General features: G+C 34.2%; 1 protein-coding gene across 4 annotated transcripts in view; it reads right to left on the reverse strand.

The window, feature by feature from the left end:
- The window catches only part of LOC138941560 (terminal nucleotidyltransferase 5C), a 105,331-nt gene that overhangs the window by 36,016 nt on the left and 50,483 nt on the right, over nt 1-18,832 (reverse strand). Inside the window, exon 1 of one of the 4 annotated variants that reach the window (XM_070311368.1) lies at nt 15,221-15,902. The exons of 2 other annotated variants lie outside the window; for them this stretch is intronic. The gene's annotated coding sequence lies outside the window, so the exon portion shown is untranslated. Of the gene's footprint in view, nt 1-5,924; nt 8,249-15,220; nt 15,903-18,832 lie in introns of those variants that run through there. One more of the 4 variants, XM_070311372.1, reaches the window with a different exon arrangement.

An 18,832-nucleotide genomic window follows, 5' to 3' on the forward strand; every position in this document is an offset into this window, starting at 1 on the left:
TGCGCCTATCGTCGTCACCATTTATTTATTATCACGGTCGCCACGTGGCGAGCCGAGATTACGACACTTCACATGACACTGGGCGATACTTACAACAACGTCGAAGAAACGAGAGAATTAGAGAGAGAGCGGATAAATATAACTCTTCGATATATGATTCATATATGTAAGATACAACAAAATATAAAAACAAAGTAAAGGAGACGTAGTGCAAAGAATTTAATCCACTGCGAAAAGTGTACGAAAACAATCCGCGTGTTAGGAGCAAAAAAAAAAGGATATTGTTTTCTTTCACATTTCATTTCGATCACGATATCAAAATATATTTTTCCATGCTATTCGATGTAAATAAAATTATGTTCGCTTCATTGTTTGATTGCTCTGTTAATTTTCGCTCATAAGTAATTGGGTAAGAAGGAAAATTTTTAAAAAGCCATTTTTTAATTGAATTCGATAATTAATGATAATTTTAGTTTATTTAAAAATTTAAATTCTTGTGTTTAAAAATTTATGACAGTTTTATTTAATCTTCATATTTACAATGTTATATTTTATTAGGCTATTTCAGTGAGCGCGCGAGGTTATAATATATTAGTACTCTGATTATTCAATTAAGAGATTTAACCATCCTCCCATTAAGTAAAAGAACCTGATATCTTCTTTGTTCCTACAGTTCTCGACTACACTTGAGCAACCGAGAGTGAAAATGTATCTCGACGATTCGACGTTCTCCAAGCGCTCGTTCAAAGTGTGCAAATCATTGCTCTCTCACCGATGCAATTTCAATCGCTATGTTCGCATAACGAGCGAATAAATAGAAATAAATAAAGATAGAAATAAATATACCCAAACAAATACAATCTCGAATCAATTGGAGAAAGATTGTGGATAAGCAGAAGAAAGGATCCGTACAGATTTTTGAAAATTTTTTAAATACAAGAACAAAATATATCTGTGTAAAATATTTAGCGTTTAATGTAAAGTCAAAATGTGAAATAATTCAAAAGATTTTTCTACGCAATAATTTCTCAGAGGGACATTGTTTTTTTTTTTTTTTTTATACTTTACAAATCCTTCCTCTTCTGTTCATTGATTCAATATAGTTTATGATCACAATGCATTTAATGATCAAACTTTTATTAAAAACAAGTTCATATAAAATGATAAGCTTTAAATGAAGAAATTTATTGTCAAGCTTGCAAATTTAGTATAAATAAATATTGTATAATGAATATCTTGTTTGTTATTCAGTTTTTCATTTATTGACAAGACACACAAATCATTAATTAAACATTTATACGTTAATTCTATTTTTATTAATATCTATCGTGATTTTTAAAGAAAAAGGTCAGTACATACGTGTAAGTGTCCAGACAAATAAAACACAAACAAATATAATTAAATTCGTTTATCATAATAATCTTTTCTTCTTTCTAGTAACTTGTATAAATTATTAAGTTGTTGAAATCTGTATAGATTGATTCATTATAGATTTAAATACACAAACGATAACGATCATTTATCGATCTCTGATCTACTAAACAGATGACAGGTATCAAGTACCTAACATCGACGTTAAGGAACTTTAGCACTCGACTCGACGTTATGCCAATAAACGAGACATTGACAGATGAAGTTACGCGCCGCACATGTATAATAAAAGGATCGAGCGAGTTGTTCGCTATAGAAATAGCATCGATAAGGGTGACATCATTGTTTTACGTCGATATTGACGTCAAGCTCGGTAACTATGATAACCGTAACGGATGGATTATGTTACAGACGATATCATTGAAATATATAATACGGCGATTTTATCAAAACTAAATTATGAATTGGAAATTGTAAAAAGATCAACTCTTTACAAACACACCTATCAATTACATTACTCAATCAAACAGGAAACTATACGATACGAGTAGTCGATTCCTGAATTTCCGTGAGAAGTTTGTTTTAGATTATTATCGGACTCTCACACACACGCATACACAATTCTCTCTTTTTCACTGTGAGATATTGCTCCAATCGCGAAAACATTATTTCGGAGAAAGGCACTTGTGTAATCGGATTTCGTAAATTGCACTTTTACATGTGCGACTATAAACGAGCGTTCAATGTTGGCGAAATTCCACATTTTTTTGATAAAAATATTTTCTGGAAAATACTGACAAAAACTGATCTTTTCCACTATAAATATAAAAATAAATAGAAAATATTCTTATCTATATTCGTCAATTAAGAGTGTTATCTAATTTAAGGATTATCTAAAATAAAATCCGTAATAGATTACGAATCGACATAGTAAATAAATTAATTTTTGTTAGATGTTGAATGGCAAACGCAAACCAGATCTATATTGGTAAAAATGTTTAATTGTTACTATCACGTTTCTCTTATTAAACTAAAAATTAGTAATTTATTTATATAACTCCAAAAAAATTTTTCTTTTAAAAATTTCACATTTTTTCGCATCAAAAAAGAGATTTTATTATTATATTAATTTCATTTTTTTTACAACAATAGGGGAATATAATAGAATATAATAGAATAATTTATTAATTAAAGCAAAAATATCTTTTTATATAAATATATTTTAGTGTTATGTATTAATTATTTTTATAATTTTTACAAGTTTATTCTGTTGGATAAAGTCCGTGACAGTGAAAACCGGAAATTACCATTGTTTTTTCCATTCACTGGACTTCTCTGGCTAACCCTGCCAGCGTTATCAGCCGGATTACCCGATTTGTAGGACCCGTTGATATGGGACAGGATACTTAGCGCGCGTCGCGGTACCTCGATAAGGATACGCGAGGACCTTGACAGAGGCGCGGCTCTCCTCTGTCACGAGTAATCGCGCGTCGCGGTGTCAACAGTGGTGATTCGGTCCGATTTTCTTTCCGTACACGGATTTCGCGGCCAATAGTGGTGATTCGAGCCGATCGAAACGTATCTCTCAAGATGCTCGAGATAATCATGCCGGATTTCAACAGCGAAGGGAACGCGCTGCAATCTCGCGCGGCGAGATCCCTCGTGACGCAACGCGAACAACGCTTGCAAAATAATCGCGTAAAATAAGATTGCCGAAAGGGACACAAACTTCGACAGCGCATCGAGAAATTTCTGTCGAACGTATGAAAATTACTCCTCAATCTTCATCGCTTATCATGATGTATATAAAATGAATTTTTTTCTAGACAAATTTATATAGAAAAATCTTAAGAATAATATAAAATATATTATAATAAATGTAAATATATTATATAAAATATAATATAATATATTAAAATAATATATATATATATATAATAAATAATATAATATAAAATAAAAATATTACTTTAAGCATAAAATTTTGAAAAATTAACTTTCAAACACAACTTTTTTACTTAATTTCCAATAAACTAAACTAAACTAAAAAAAAAAAAAAAAAAAGTTTAATGCCAGAAACTTTAAGGATACAGCGAATAAGAGCGAAATGTATGTTAAAAGAAGCTACGTGACAGAATCTCTGTTATCTTTATGCGTCAAAACTGAGAGAAAAAAAGATGTCTTAGTTATGTCGCGTGATAGCGCGGCGAGGCACAAGGAGGAAGAAAAAAGGAAACTGCACGATCGGGGAAAAAAATGCAACATGCAAAGCTGGCATCGCTCACGCATTCGATTTACCAATCACGACGAGATCGGTTATTCCTCACCTCTCGCGCGTTTCCACGTGCGTATCACGTCCTGGTACGAACCTTGAAATCTAGCCACATTCCTCCTTTGCAGGGCTAAACTAGAGCGTTCTCGTATTAAAGCGCGCTGATGTCGAGAAGCGAGCGTGTTGATCGGTGAAATGTGTGTTTACCGCGATCCTATATCTCATGTATTCGTTATCGATCAGCTTGTAACGTTCCACTTCTCTGGATCTTGCAGCGAAGCGTCACGAGCGTCACGGTATGAACGTCATTAACGATTAGACGAATATAATTTGTGATACTAAACTTGCAACGTGCATCGCTTATATCATCTATGCATGGTGCAATTCTTGCAATATCTGGATCGTAATATTTTTGCCACTACTTCTACATTCATTTGTAATTGACGATCTAATCAAATAGTGAATATTACGAAATTGTAGTTGCGCTTTCGATATAACATTATACTTTATAAGCTATATTAGATAAGCTAATTGATAAATTAATTGATAAATTTCAAGTAAATACGCGATTGCGCGATTCTGATTTCATATGTTATGTTATATCTTATGTAATATTATCTTGTAAAAAGAATTTCACAATTATTTTATGTGCCTGATAACCAAAAGTAATTAACTATTCCTTGGTATATTTATAAAATCGACTTTATTGTAAAAGATTAATAAAAATATTTTTTTTTTTCTAGAAAAAAAAACCAAGACATTTAACATTTCACAGTAAATTTCTTGCTAACTAAACTGAAATATGTTTCTACTATAAATTATGCTTGGAAAAAAAAAATGTAATTTTGTTATCTATGGTCATATTGTTATTCGAAAGAACTTGATACGTACTTAGTTCGCGTATAAGGGAAAGTCGGTTTGAGAACACATCCTTATTTCTAATTTCTACGTGCAGTCTGAGATTTCCTACCGAGAGAGAACTACATTGCACGCTCCAATTCTACATTGCAGAAAGGGAGAGAGAGAGAGAGAGAGAGAGAGAGAGAGAGAGAGAGAGAAAAGAAATGCACGTGTGTGTAGAGGAGACACATGCATGAGACACGTGATCGATGGCGAAACGGTAAAGAAAAATAATAAGTATCGCCCATCAAGGCCGGGCGGAGAGACGATCGAGAAGAAGGATATAGGAAGGCGCGAAGTGACAGGGCCGAGAGGTGAGAGGACGAAAAGAGAGAGAGAGAGAGAGAGAGAGAGAGAGAGAGAGAGAGAAGATAACGCAATTCAACCTGACCACTTTCGGGGCCGTTTTTCGCCGCGCCCAACATTCGACGATCTTTAATTGGCCGCATGACGAAGTCGTGCGGTGCACCGAGGTAAGTATTTCGCCTCGCTCGCCGTATTTAGATGGACATTAATTATGCACCTTTACCTTAGACGGCTGTCACCTGTTTTGAACGTCGGTGTACACGCACTTATACATCTTACTTAGGCACGGGCGCTCCAAATATACAGGGTGTCCTGATTTATGCTGTCTTATCATCGATAGATTGTCGCGAAATAATTTAAAGATAAAAAAAAAAAAAAAAAAGAATATTAATCTTGAATTGTCGATCGTGTGATAAATCTTATCGTTAAATCAAACATTTTAAGAAACATTTAAATGTATCGATTCAGGTAGATAAAAAATTGCGTTTATCGATATATTATACAGTATGTATATTAATTTTTTCGAAACGGATAGTTGTTATCGAGCTATGATATAATATTATATTTATATGCATTAATTACATATAAAATATAAAGTGTAAAAAAAGATTTTAAGATATACTTCGACGTATGGCCTTCGACAACTGGATTTACCAGTTTTAGACACTTTTCATTTAACAGTTATTGGCCTCGACATTTTAAGATCATCTCAGCAATGACATAATTATGATGGATATGACGCAAAGTCACCCTATATATACATATATAATAGGTAAATATGAAGCAGCATCTCTCGAAGAAAAACACACAATTGTTTGAAAGATACTTCCACAACTTTTTATTGCTTCTGAACATCAATTCTCAAAAAGGATGTTTCCCGGAACTAATTGCGTTAATCATATATTTGTTTTTAATTGGCTCGATTGTAATTAGTAAGTTATTTCGCAAACTTTATTAACGTGAAAAAGAGATTCTTGAAAGAAACGCTAACAAAATAATGCATTCAGTATATTAATTATATCGTCGAATAAATATAATTAACGATAAATTTTAATTATGATAAAAAAAAACTTACCTCTTAAGCGAAAGTATAACATTGCATGTAAGACATACTGCTTCCTGGTAATCAGAAAACTTGGCCGATATTATAATCTAAGTAAGCTAAATGAAAAGAGTTAAAGTAAAGAATGAGATTTGAGATTAAGCTTCCGTGCTGAAATTGTGACTTTAAGTTCTTCATTTACAGTATTGTTTTCAACAAATTTATTTGTAGTTTTTAACGTTAATATTTAATCTTTTTTCCGAATTATAAAAAGAACCGAGTATTGTCGTCAACTATAATTAAATAAAAGATAATTAAATTTATTGTTTTATATATATACATACATATATATATATATATAATTGTAGCCGCACTTGATCTAATAAACATCAAACACGTGATCGTTATGTCCAATCATAAAAACTAGAATGGAAAACGATATATCAAATGCATAATATTACGACAATGAAAGAAAAATGATGCGATTGTAAACAAGAAGCATATAGATGTACGTCTCGCTTCATGAATAACATTCGATCGCGTGGAAAAGATAATGAAAATATTGCAATATACAACATCATATATCGGCAAGCGATGCATTAAAACGAGCCTTGATAAATACCGTGATAAATATACCCAGAATGCTATCGCCCGGGAGAATTCTATATATTTTTAAAACCAATCTATATAATAAATATTCTTCCTTAATAGAAAATTAATTAAATATTGTCTTCGCAAATTTTTTTGAATGCACAAATGGCTTAAACTGGATGCCTTGTGAAAATTAATGTTTAAATAAAAAAATTTGTAAAAATACATTTAAAACAATTAAAATAAATTATAATTCTTTAACTGTAAAAAGAGATTAAAAAATGCATATTTTAAAACATATTATTAAATATATATATATATACATATTATTATTATTATTATTATTATAAATGTCTCGATTAATGCATGACTTAAAGCATACGACGTATTTGTGCTAATAAAACACAATGTAATAATGAGAAAATGCGAATCAATTTATGCATAGTTACACCAAGTCAAGGGGAAAGCAGCACCGTGAGACACTCGAAGCGCGAGAGAATGGCGAAAGAATAGAAAATTAGACAACGCGTTCACAATTCGCAAATGCATACCTATGTTTTTTTTTTTTTTTTTTTTAGGTATCGATAATATTTTACATAGAATTTTATTTATTTCGATTCGTATTCCCGTTGAATGTAGGAATGTATATTTAATACTACAAGTGCTTATTATTTTTATTTGCCATATAATACGATAACATAAATAACGACGTAAATAACGGCGTGATCTCTCATAACGCAGTCCTCGCGAACGAAAGGCGCACTTGACTTGCCGCCGCTTACATTTATACAGCGGTTACGAACGTTAAAAAGGAAGAAAAAAGATAGAAGAGCAAATAAAAGATGATCAGGGAAGAAGAAAGAGAATGGTGGGCGCGGAGATATTACGCTTTAACGATGGAACGCACATAAGTGCACATTTTAATGTCAAGGAAGACGCGCGCGCGCCCGTTTTGCAACAATACGAACGTGGGTTAACCGTGAGATAAATACACAGTAGCGAATACATACGTAACGTCGATATTCAAGTCAGTAGCGAGAATATTCAAGTATCTCGCACGATGAAACGATCCAAATAAAATTAATCTTTACAGGCAAACCGTGTGCCATTTTGCATTCGTATTTTATCAAAATCGGCAATTTCGTATATATATATATTGTATATGTTTACCATGTTATATATAGTGGACATATTTTTTTTTAAGAGTCATCAATATGACGAAAGAATATGTTTACTGATTTAACTAATCAATATTAAAATAGCTATTATTTCGGCAAATTGAGATTTTAAGAGATTTTAAGAGAATTTTCAACGTATCTTGATAAAGGCTTTCGTTTCCGGTTAATCCGCATTTTATTATAGTAAATATTATAGTTAATGTATAGTTTGGATGAAATCTTGGAAATTTTAAAGCAACTGTATTCGATTCTATTATCTCGGAGCATATTTGTACACACGCGCAGACAAGAATACGCCATCAAAAGTTTCGTATGAATTTTCATCAGACTACGCGTTAAGTATATATAATCGTTGTCTTATCCAACCGTTCAATCACACGAATTCCAAAAATTGACCTCCAACAAGCTCAATACGTCGTATATGTACAACAAGTTGCTTGAAAGCAAATTATCGAAATAAAATGTAAACATAGGAAGGGAAACGATCGAACGATATGAAGATAAGAGATCAGCGAGTCGAGATTAATATCTGTGCTTAGAATATTTGCCCAGAATTGTTCATTTAATAGCTCATATAAATTATACACACTTTTATGGCAACGTCATCTGAATACTAATTTGATTTAATATTCTCACAAATTCTACATACATATTTTATATATATATATATATATATAATATTGCAAAAAAAAAAAAAAAAAAAAACCAGCAAATTTTTTTGAGATATGCGTGTAAGCTACAGTTTTTTATAATAGAATAATAGAAAGAGCACATTTCATAAAAAAATACTCTCTAATTTTAAATTCTAAATTTATTACAATTAAAATATATTTTTATGATATTAACTTTAATTCGCGATAGAATATTTATTTGAGATTCTGTAGATCTTGTAAGAAGATTGTATATATGCTTCGTTAATTCCTATAACGGTGGAATTCGCGGATTCAGATATCGGACAGAGGGATTTTCTTGGGGATAATAAAAGCGATGACATCCAGCCATGGATCTCGCGCAACACGTGTTGCAAATGGAACAACGTTGCACAACGCAGATCATGCCTGATATTTTCGAGAAACATAACTTATTACGCCTACGTAAATATACGCGGCGTGACGAGCAACAAATGACCCGTTTGATCAAAGCAACGTCTCGCGCACCATTGTTTAGCGTAATATAATCGACCATTCTGGAACAGCTCGGCTGTACAGTGTCCCTTACTCGAGTTGGATTTATTAAGCTTAATATGCGCAGGAGAAAGGTTACGCGCGCAGAAAAGAGTTATGCGCGGGAAACCCATGGGTGATCTATTAATAATGATGAATAACGGACATTGGAATTATGAATAAGAGAAACGCGAGGAGAGGCTTACTACGAGAAAGCACTGAATCTTCGTACGACGCGAGGAACGAGCGTTAACGATGCATACCGAGACGTCCTACATTTCTTCCCGCCTTTTTCCTCCCGCGACGAATTCGAGGGATTTTAACTATCTGAAACTGCGACGAGCGACGTTACTTAATTTAGGTAATCTTGAAAGCATGCGGAAGAAATCTTATACATCCATCGCGCATACATATATCGCATCATGATACATTGTAGTCGCGACGTTTAGCGATTACAATTTCTTTTAGAATGACCGTCACGTGTCACATGTCTAATTACAAAAGCGGCGATAAAGCTCGAGCCCGTTCGCAAAGATCGAAGTTGGATCGGCGATTATATCGTATGGTATCGCATGAAGAACGGCGATGCGATCAACATTCTCGGGATTATCGTCGCGTTAGAAGTGCATAAATATACAAATACATAGAGATACGACGCGGCTGAGATTGACGGTGCGCGATAAAACCATGTGCCACAAACGTAAAAAAATCAAATTACGCTAATTCACGGTATAGATGTAAAAATAAACACGCTACACGTCATTTATTGCGCGAAGATAAAGCCGATCGTAAAGTTGTCCGCCTGTGAAAATACGATGAACCTCTCGATCTTCGCGCGTGTGTACAAAACGATTTCGGGTTCCCGCGCGATTTCGGATGCGAAGTCGACGTAACTTTTGACACGAACGCGATTCCTTACCAGAGTTTTACGATCGTTTCGTCTTCCGTGACGACGCAAAATGTGACGCGGGTCGCGTGCGTACGATTTCCACTCAATAAAGACACAAGACGTGATGCATGAAAGAAAATGGGACGTAAAGTTTTAATATCGCAATAAACTCGTGTTTATTGTCGTATCGTGATTATTTAATATCGCTTTACATTATCCGATACGCAGGATAAAATTCATAAAAAAGAGATACACTTCTTTTTCAGCAAAAGAGATACTTAAGTATCGTGAAATGTAATCATTAAATTGCGTGACTATGAAAAAAGAATTACGTTAAAGTAACATTAAGTAGCGTAATATATGGAAAGTCTGATGTCATTGCAGATTGATATGTGCTATCGATCATAAATTTATAAACATGGACAATCTAAAATCAGTAGAAATAATTATATATATAATGAAAGAAACATATTTCATATTTATTAACATGTAGATATTGTAATAGAGACGCCGACACACAAACTATTATATTGCTATTGAAAGCCATTTCCTGTACTAACTAACAACCTAACTAACAACATAAAAATTTAATGTATCTAATCGGAAATTGAAAAAAAAAAAAAAAACTTTGTATGACGGAGAATGGCAAGATATGAAAAAAATCCGAAGAAAGGAGGAAGTTTATTCGCGAAGTGAAAGGCGGGATTGAGCCGTTTAAGTGCGAAGATTACCATACCCAGGTCGATTGACGAGCACGTCACGTTCCAAATTGATGGCATTCTATTGTCCTGGGAACGACGAAAAAAAATTGATGACAACGAATCACGATATAGACATCGTTACATCGACGAAAAAGAAGAAGAAGAAGAAGAAAAAAAAAGAAAGAAATGCCGTCGTACCGGAAATGCGGAAATTAGACGGATCGATTGAGTGAAAGGCAACTTGGGAATCTAAACACGTTGCATTTGTACAAGAACCGAGCGCGATATCTTCGACCGGAAATTCGGGTGAGAAGCAGGGTCAAGAAAACGTTAGAAATGCATCATAATGCGATCCCGCGAGAAGATTCTCGAAGAAAGGAGGAAGTGCTTGGATGAGTGAAAGGCGGGATCAGAAAAATCAACGACGAGATTATAACACGAGCTCTTCGATGTACGTGAACGTCGTATTTCTCTCTTTCTCTTTCTCTCTCTCTCTCTCTCTCTCTCTCTCTCTCTCTCTCTCTCTCTCTCTCTCTCTCTCTCTCTCTCTTGTCGCGCACGTAACGTTGTTTATCTCATATCGCTCTTTAAATATGAACCGTAATACAGTGTGACTGGGATAAAAAGCCTGTTCTCTGGACGCGGCACATTCGCCAAATATACTTTACCGAATAGAAACAGATGTGACGTTACAATATCGGAGCGTGACAATGTAATAAAGCTGACGCATAAATGTGTCATATTTGCATATTCGTCCAATGTTTAACGGATAAACAAACTACACGATCGCAAAGAGTTAAGCAAGATAAAATATGTATTGTATATTGAAAAGAAAATATTCCAATATTGTATTTGTATTTATTTGCACATTGGAAATACTGTATGTGGCAAAATTATCACAATAATGTCAAATATATTTTTATAGAAAATATGAAAATAATGATTATTTTTACTTTATTCTCACTTATTAAAAAAATTATTATTTTCCGGTGGTGCATAAATATTGGAAAAAAAGATTGCGATATATTATAAATATAGATTTACGCGATATAAGAACTTCATGTCTGTCTGATTCTTTCTCTTTCTTTCTTTCTTACCTTGTATGTATAATAAATGTATGTAAATAATTTTTATACAGATTTTAAAACATTATTTTTCATCCTTGCCTTATTCTTCAATTGTCGAACTGTTTAAATATTAATTACGATAGCGGTATGCAAATAATTAATTATGCGAGTGAATTTTCGTAATATTGTACTCTCGAGATAAACACGCGACGTAGCTCTGACGTGGTAACACACGCCGACAAATAAATATATGTCACTTGAATTAAACGAGCTTTTCTACTTGCGCGATGCAACCTGTTGACTACGTAATCAATGGATGTGACGCGCCGTGTGCGTGTATTATTTGCACACGCGCTGCATCGCGCCACGCATTAAGGTCTTAACAAATCTGCTTAAGATTCCTTTGACACTTTCCTCAAACAGCTGACATAAATCGACACAATGCTATCTATCTTCGTGCAAACGATGTTAAAACGATTAATAGCAGATCGTAACGAGAGAGAACGACGAGCTGTGAATGCGCGCAAAAGAGCGTTTGTCGCAATCATTATTAACTCCCGAGAATTATTTCGCTCGCGCCATTCCGTCCGCAACAATTCGCAAACGTTAAAAGAAAGAGAAATAAAAATCCTCCATTCGTCACGATCAAGTTTACTTTCGACCTGACATCTTCGTCAAACGATACGTAAGATATCACTATTATATATTGTATTATAGATCAGAATATGTTTTAAATATCTACTAAGAATTAAGTTTTCTAATAATTTCCGAGTTTTTCTCGCGTATCCGATTGTCTCGAATAATATATAGGGTGTTCCAAGTCAGGTCAATGAAACTTCAGATTCTTATAGGAAATTGAATTTCGAACAAAAACGTTCCAAACATAGATCCGGAAACTTCATTAAAAAGTTATAGCTAATAAAGTTCGAAAAATCACTTTTTTTTTTTTATGAATTTCAAAAATAACTTCATTGATTTGAAAAAAGTAACGAAATAAATCTGACGAGTAATTAAATAACAAATTAAATTATACCAATTTCATTTAATTCTGATGAGGCGTTCAAAAGAAAATATGTTCAAAATAACGAAAAAAAAAAGCAGAAACTTGAAAAAAGGAACATCTTTCAATGTTTGGTGTTTAATAAACGCTATATTTGTAGTGCAAACATTACAAATGCAAACATAAAAATGTTTTTATTAAATTTTGATCCCCTAATTACTTACAGAGAGCTGTAACTTTTTAACGAAGCATTTCCGGATCTATATTTATAGGAACTCTTTTTTTGTCCCAAATTCAATTTCCTATAAGACCCCAAAGTTTCATTGAGCTGACCTGGAACACCCTGTATATCGAATGGCGATGATAAATCAATTTGCTCGTAACGCGCTTCTATTCGATCGTTGACGATGTTCGATAACGATCGGAATAGACAGTAAAAAAATCCCTCTTTCGAAGAGAGGGAAACGATGTATTACAAGCGGAAGCGTAATTTGATCCATGCTAATGTTAAGTTTGCGAGAATATAACTTGTTTACCAGTTTATAATTAATCATTTTGTCTAAAGATAATTAGCTATGAATCACAAAATTTTCCGAAGGAGAAAACGTTCGTTAATTGTTTGTCTAATCTACACAAAACACACGCAGCGTTTTACGTCATGAATTTATTAAGTAGAAATGATTTTCGTCTTTCTTTTCTTGAGAAAACTTGATGGAAAAAAGTTTCGATGAAATAATGGCCTTCATTTTAATACCGTAAATTAGGACGTATAATTAATATATACCAAATATTGCGGCAATCTCGGTATTTTCTTTGCGCGAAAATAAATCGGACGACGCTTTTAATCTCCCCGCTTTGCGTAATCGCAATTATTTCACCATATTGTCGAGGATACTCGTTTAAAGGCACGGTAAACAAGTCGAGGCAACTTTAATATACGTGGCTTGTGCATAATCTCGCATGTAACGGATGAATTTAACGTACATAGATTACAATATTGTCCGGCCGATCCGTCGATTCGTTGCATGTAAGATATATCACGACCTTGACTACTTTATTCTCGCGAAATATTCTCGTGAAATATCACATGTCTACACGATGAAACAATCATATGTGCGCGTGCTCGAGCTAGTTATAACTCCACTTCCTTACCCTATATTGTAACGTTAAACGAATTGAATTGCAAATTATAAAATGTATATTTCTCCGGAAAATTTATATAATCATAAAAAATTATTTTTTTATAAACTATTTAATATCGCAGAGACTGCAATATTATATGTGTACATATATATATATATATATATATATATATATATATATATATATATATATATTCTATTTATTATAAAATTTTATTCTTTAAGATTTAATATAATAAACTGTTATCTCTCTTTCTTTCTCTACACATGGAATATAAAAACTCATTTAAACATATTTTATAAAACCAGTTCTCGTAGAGCATTAATGATTATAATCATTATAATACAAATATTAATTACATACTAAATAAAGGTTTAGTAAGATTATTTCGAAATTAATCAATTCAAACAATTCAAAAATAGTTACTAATATTCTCATAAATTTTAGTAATATCAAGATATGTTTTTGCTACGTTCGTAAACTTTTCCTTGAATCTGATATATCTGTGCTTATTAGAGCATACATTATTCTAATTCTATTTTTAAAGATTTTGAGGATCTGGTTAGTTCCGCGTTTGAGAAGCGTAATAAGGTAATTTAAATTGCAGAATGAAAGTGAATTGTGCAAAGTAAACCCGCCATCCTATAATTATCTCAGAAGAATGAGGAAGAGCTAGTTGATTTCGTACGCAATATCGGATAGATGCACCAGCGAATCAACGATCATCGATTAATGGATAAAATAATTAATGGTTGAATTTCCACACGCGTTGTTTAAATAAAATCAAGCAAATAAATCTTTGCGAGAAAAAAAATAGTAATTTCGATTACTACATATTTATCACTCAAAAAAACCATCGTTTAGTGAAATTAAATCCGTCGGTTGCAATATTTTTTTCCAACGTTATTCATCTGAACAATACAATTTCCATTTGACATTAATATATATATATATATATATATATAATACCGCGAAAATTTAAATCCCGATCGATATTTAAAATTTAATTTACGCCATAACAATCATCATTATTATCACGAACGAGTTGGAATTGTTTCCTGATCGATCGTTCGCCGGTGCATTTACCCTACGTGTGTCGCGCAGAAAAAGGAATACGCGTGTGTGCGTGCATCGGCACGCACGTACAGAGCCCGATGTAAAAAGTTCCGCTTGAACTCGGAGAAAGATACGGGAAAGGTCACGCGCGTGCGCGCGCGCGCGCGCTGCAACATTCTAGAAAAAGCGCGATCGTTTGTTCCCGGAAACGTACGCGCGGATGCAAGCGACGAATTATTTCTCATAATCGGATTTGAAAGCTAAACTCGAATGATTCCGACGTCGTCCCGAACAATAGTTTCAGGTTACACGATGACAAGTGACGATTTCGCGAGTATTAATTCGATTAAAACGAGCACCGTGAATTTTGACACGAGACACCGATCGAATATCGCAGGCGTCATCATCGCGACAACTTCGTTCTTGTTCGAATTTTCCGAACCGACTTTCCATCCCGTCGCCGAGTACGCGAGGAACGATACAAAGGGCTAACATATGGCGAACGAGATTAATATAATATCACGAAGCGCTTAGTACTTACAATGTGTACGAGTCTTCTCCTTCTTGTTGTCGTCGGGACACTAAGGTCACGGCACGTTTCACTGATCTCCCGAGAGATCGGAGTGTACTGTTATATACGAAAATACGTATAGTAGATATTACATGTATATCCGGTCCGATAGTTCTGCTGCGGTAAACGGCTTCTTATCGCGAATACTCGCCTCTCAAGCCAGCACTCTCGCACGCGCCGATTCGTATATCTCGATGTTTACTATAGTCGATGGAACAGAGAGACTCGCCGAAGTACGCGCTTTTCCGAACGGTGTGTCGTCGAATTCGTACGCCACCAGGGATTCGAACACCGCGAGCACTCGTCGCCCCTCGCGTCTGAATCCGCGATTGAATCGCGAGAAATCAAGTACGTCTCGCCGCCCGTCTCCGGGCAGAGACTGAACCGTCAGACGAAGTCGGAGAGTTTCGTATCACGAGAGCCGATCTCCTCTCTTTCTCTCTCTCTCTCTCTCTCTCTCTCTCTCTCGATCGTCCGTCGATTTAAGAGCCACCGCTCTATTCTCGCGGGCTCGTCGAAAGGATCGAGAGAAACGAACGTTTCGATGTGTCTTGTTAAGGTACGCACAGGTGAAGACGTATACGCGTTTATAATCGGAACGAAATGCAAGAGTAGATTTACACGTCAACAACGCCACAAGTCACCGCGCCGGACCAACTGACACTGACAGCAGCACGTACGACATACGAATTCGAGCGCGCGCACGCATCCCGCGCCGCGTCTGCCCCACCCCACCACGCGCGACGAGCTTTCCCCACTTCTCTCTCCCTCCCACCACCGCTGTGAATCTCGACTCGCGGCCGCCGTCAATGTCCTCGTCTCTCTCGTCGCTAACCGCGGCTCCCGTATGTGATGCTGTCGAACGTGCCTACACGTTCGCAACGCAGGCTTGACTCGATCTCCCGGATAAAAAAAGAAATAAAACGTCGTATAAAACGATGCAACCGATCGGTGAATGATAATGAATCTCTCGCCGATTAGCGACGACGCGAACGAATTCCTCGTTCCACTATTCTAGACCGTCGGCCGCTAGCGCGCGCTCTATCCTTCTTCCTCGATTCTCTCTCTTTTCAATGCCCGGATTTTCTTCCCTCTTTCGCTCGAAGCGGACTTTACGCCGCGGATCGCGAGCCCGAAAGAGAGAGTTTAGACGCGCAAGTTAGCGGCCGATATTGCGCGATCGATCGTCGCGCCGGGACTTCCGCGATTTTCCGATGACGCTCGACATCTCGCATTCTTTCCTTTCTTTAAATTTCGAGTTGTCATCTTATCTGCCTGATAAGATTTCGAAGCAATTTCAATTCCTTAATATCGTCTTGAATTATTATTGTTTTACAAATGTCTTCTCGTCGTATATAACTTATAAAGAATTTTTCTAAAATAAAAACGCTACGTCAATATAAATACACACATACAAACAAACATACATACAGACGCATACATATATACAGGGTGTTCCAGGTTAGGTCAATGAAATTTCAGGACAAAAAATTCCAATAAACATAGGATCAGAAACACTTCGTTAAAAAAATTATAATTAATAAACTCTCTGTAAGTAATTAGTTATGATCGAAGATTATCGAAAAATGGTTTTTTCAAGTTTCTGCTTTTTTCGTTGTTTTGAGCTCATTTTCTTTTGAACGTCTTCTTTAGAATTAAATGAAATTGGTGTTATTTAATTTATTATTTAATTAGCCGTTAAATTCACTTCGTTATTTTTGTCAAATAAATGAAGGATTTTAAGATTATTTTTAAAAATCATTAAAAAAAAAGGCTATTTTTCAAAGTTTATTAGCTATACCTTTTAACGAAGCGTTTCCGGAATTTTTTATTCCAAATTCAATTCCCTATAAGATCCTGAAGTTTCATTGACCTGACCTAGAACACCCTGTATATGCTATAGAAATTATTTGCTGATATTTACAGCGAAGCAAACTTTAGAATAATAATACAATGCAATCTATGTATATAGTATATAAAATTTTCTTGGCACTATCTTGGAGGTTGAAATTATATTGAGAAATGTACAACGAATTTGACAGACTCCCGAAAGCTTATAGCTTCTTTCATACGTTTTCGCAGATGGTAATCAAACGCGATTACGCGTACTGTATTACTATAATTCTTCGATACGAAACGAGTATTACATTGCTGTGAGACAATATTGCGACGTTCTTATTCCAGTTGTTACGTAATAGCCGGATCAATTACGTCTGCCTATAACAACTTCGACTCGTTACGCGGCCTTATTTGCGCTCTTTATCTTCGAAATTGTTGCGATTCTCGAATAGTATTGTCTCTTCTTGATTGTACACATATAAGTATTCGTATTGCCGTGGCAATTTCACGCTCCCTCGGAATCTACTCGGCGTTTCTAAGAGCTTCTAGAAGCGGCAAACTATAGACATCGATGTCAGATAAAAGCTTATAGCCATCTGTTTCTCGTAACCTATAGGCTAAATACGTCCTTTCGCACTTCACGAGCTATCGTCCTACTTTATGTTATCGTATTTTTCAGATTTGTCGCGTTTATGTAATTTTGTTTAATGATGACTCGTCAAATCTATGGAAAATAATTAATATCGAAGCACTTGATGACAGCTGATTAGATATAATATTGAATTAATATTTTTTAATATGGCATGTTGATAAGAAATTATTATGATTAACTTTTTTACATAGAGATATAAATATGTATATATTAGATATTTAGGTGATGAATCACAATGGCAAGTAAAATAATATATCGTAGTTATAACTAAATTTTCGTAAAATAATATTGTTTAAAAAAGATGCTGTTTTTATTTTTTTTTAAATAAAATCGTATGATTTTTTTTTTAAAGAGATAAGCGAATTTACCTATCTTTATATTCTATTAATAAACATATTAAGACATGTCGTCGAGTGATTGCCATTGAGACATTTCACGTTCTACCGTATGTACCATCTATAATACACACAATTATATAGCAATTTGCAATAACGCAATATTAATTATTAATCCTATCAGATATAACTATGAGTGATGCTCGCAATAATATGGAGATTGTCAAATACATAATTGTTTTAAAAAATCATTTTATTCGCAATGAAAAAAAAAAAAATTGAATAAACAATAAAAAAAATTAGAACATGTTAATATTAATCCCACAAAAATCAATTTTTAATTCTACATTCAATAAATATAAGTTTCCTAAATTTTATTTATCTGTGAAAAGTCCATTCGAAAAAGATGTAATAATAGCCGTCTATAATCGGATATTCGGATAGAAATTGGATATCTATATATTACTGCGAATTCGCGCGAGTAACGGATGAATAAGAAATTCCGTTTCAATCGTGAAAGTTCGCAATGAGTTTAACAATACGGCGAAGAATGGTATGAACAAAACGCGGAACATTGAAGTTATTGTTAGAAATGCCGATATTCACTGCAAGAGCATTTACTTTGATATTAAACTCAAAGATTGTAAGCTTGATATCAAAATTACAATAATTTTAAACACGGGTACAAAATTCATATTTCAAATCAGAATATATATATATATAAATAATAAATGATAATAATATATATGAATATAT

Source organism: Polyergus mexicanus, unplaced genomic scaffold (assembly GCF_030449975.1).
Source record: "Polyergus mexicanus isolate NDT 795.1 unplaced genomic scaffold, iyPolMexi1.0 SCAF_19, whole genome shotgun sequence".
Taxonomy (NCBI): domain Eukaryota; kingdom Metazoa; phylum Arthropoda; class Insecta; order Hymenoptera; family Formicidae; genus Polyergus; species Polyergus mexicanus.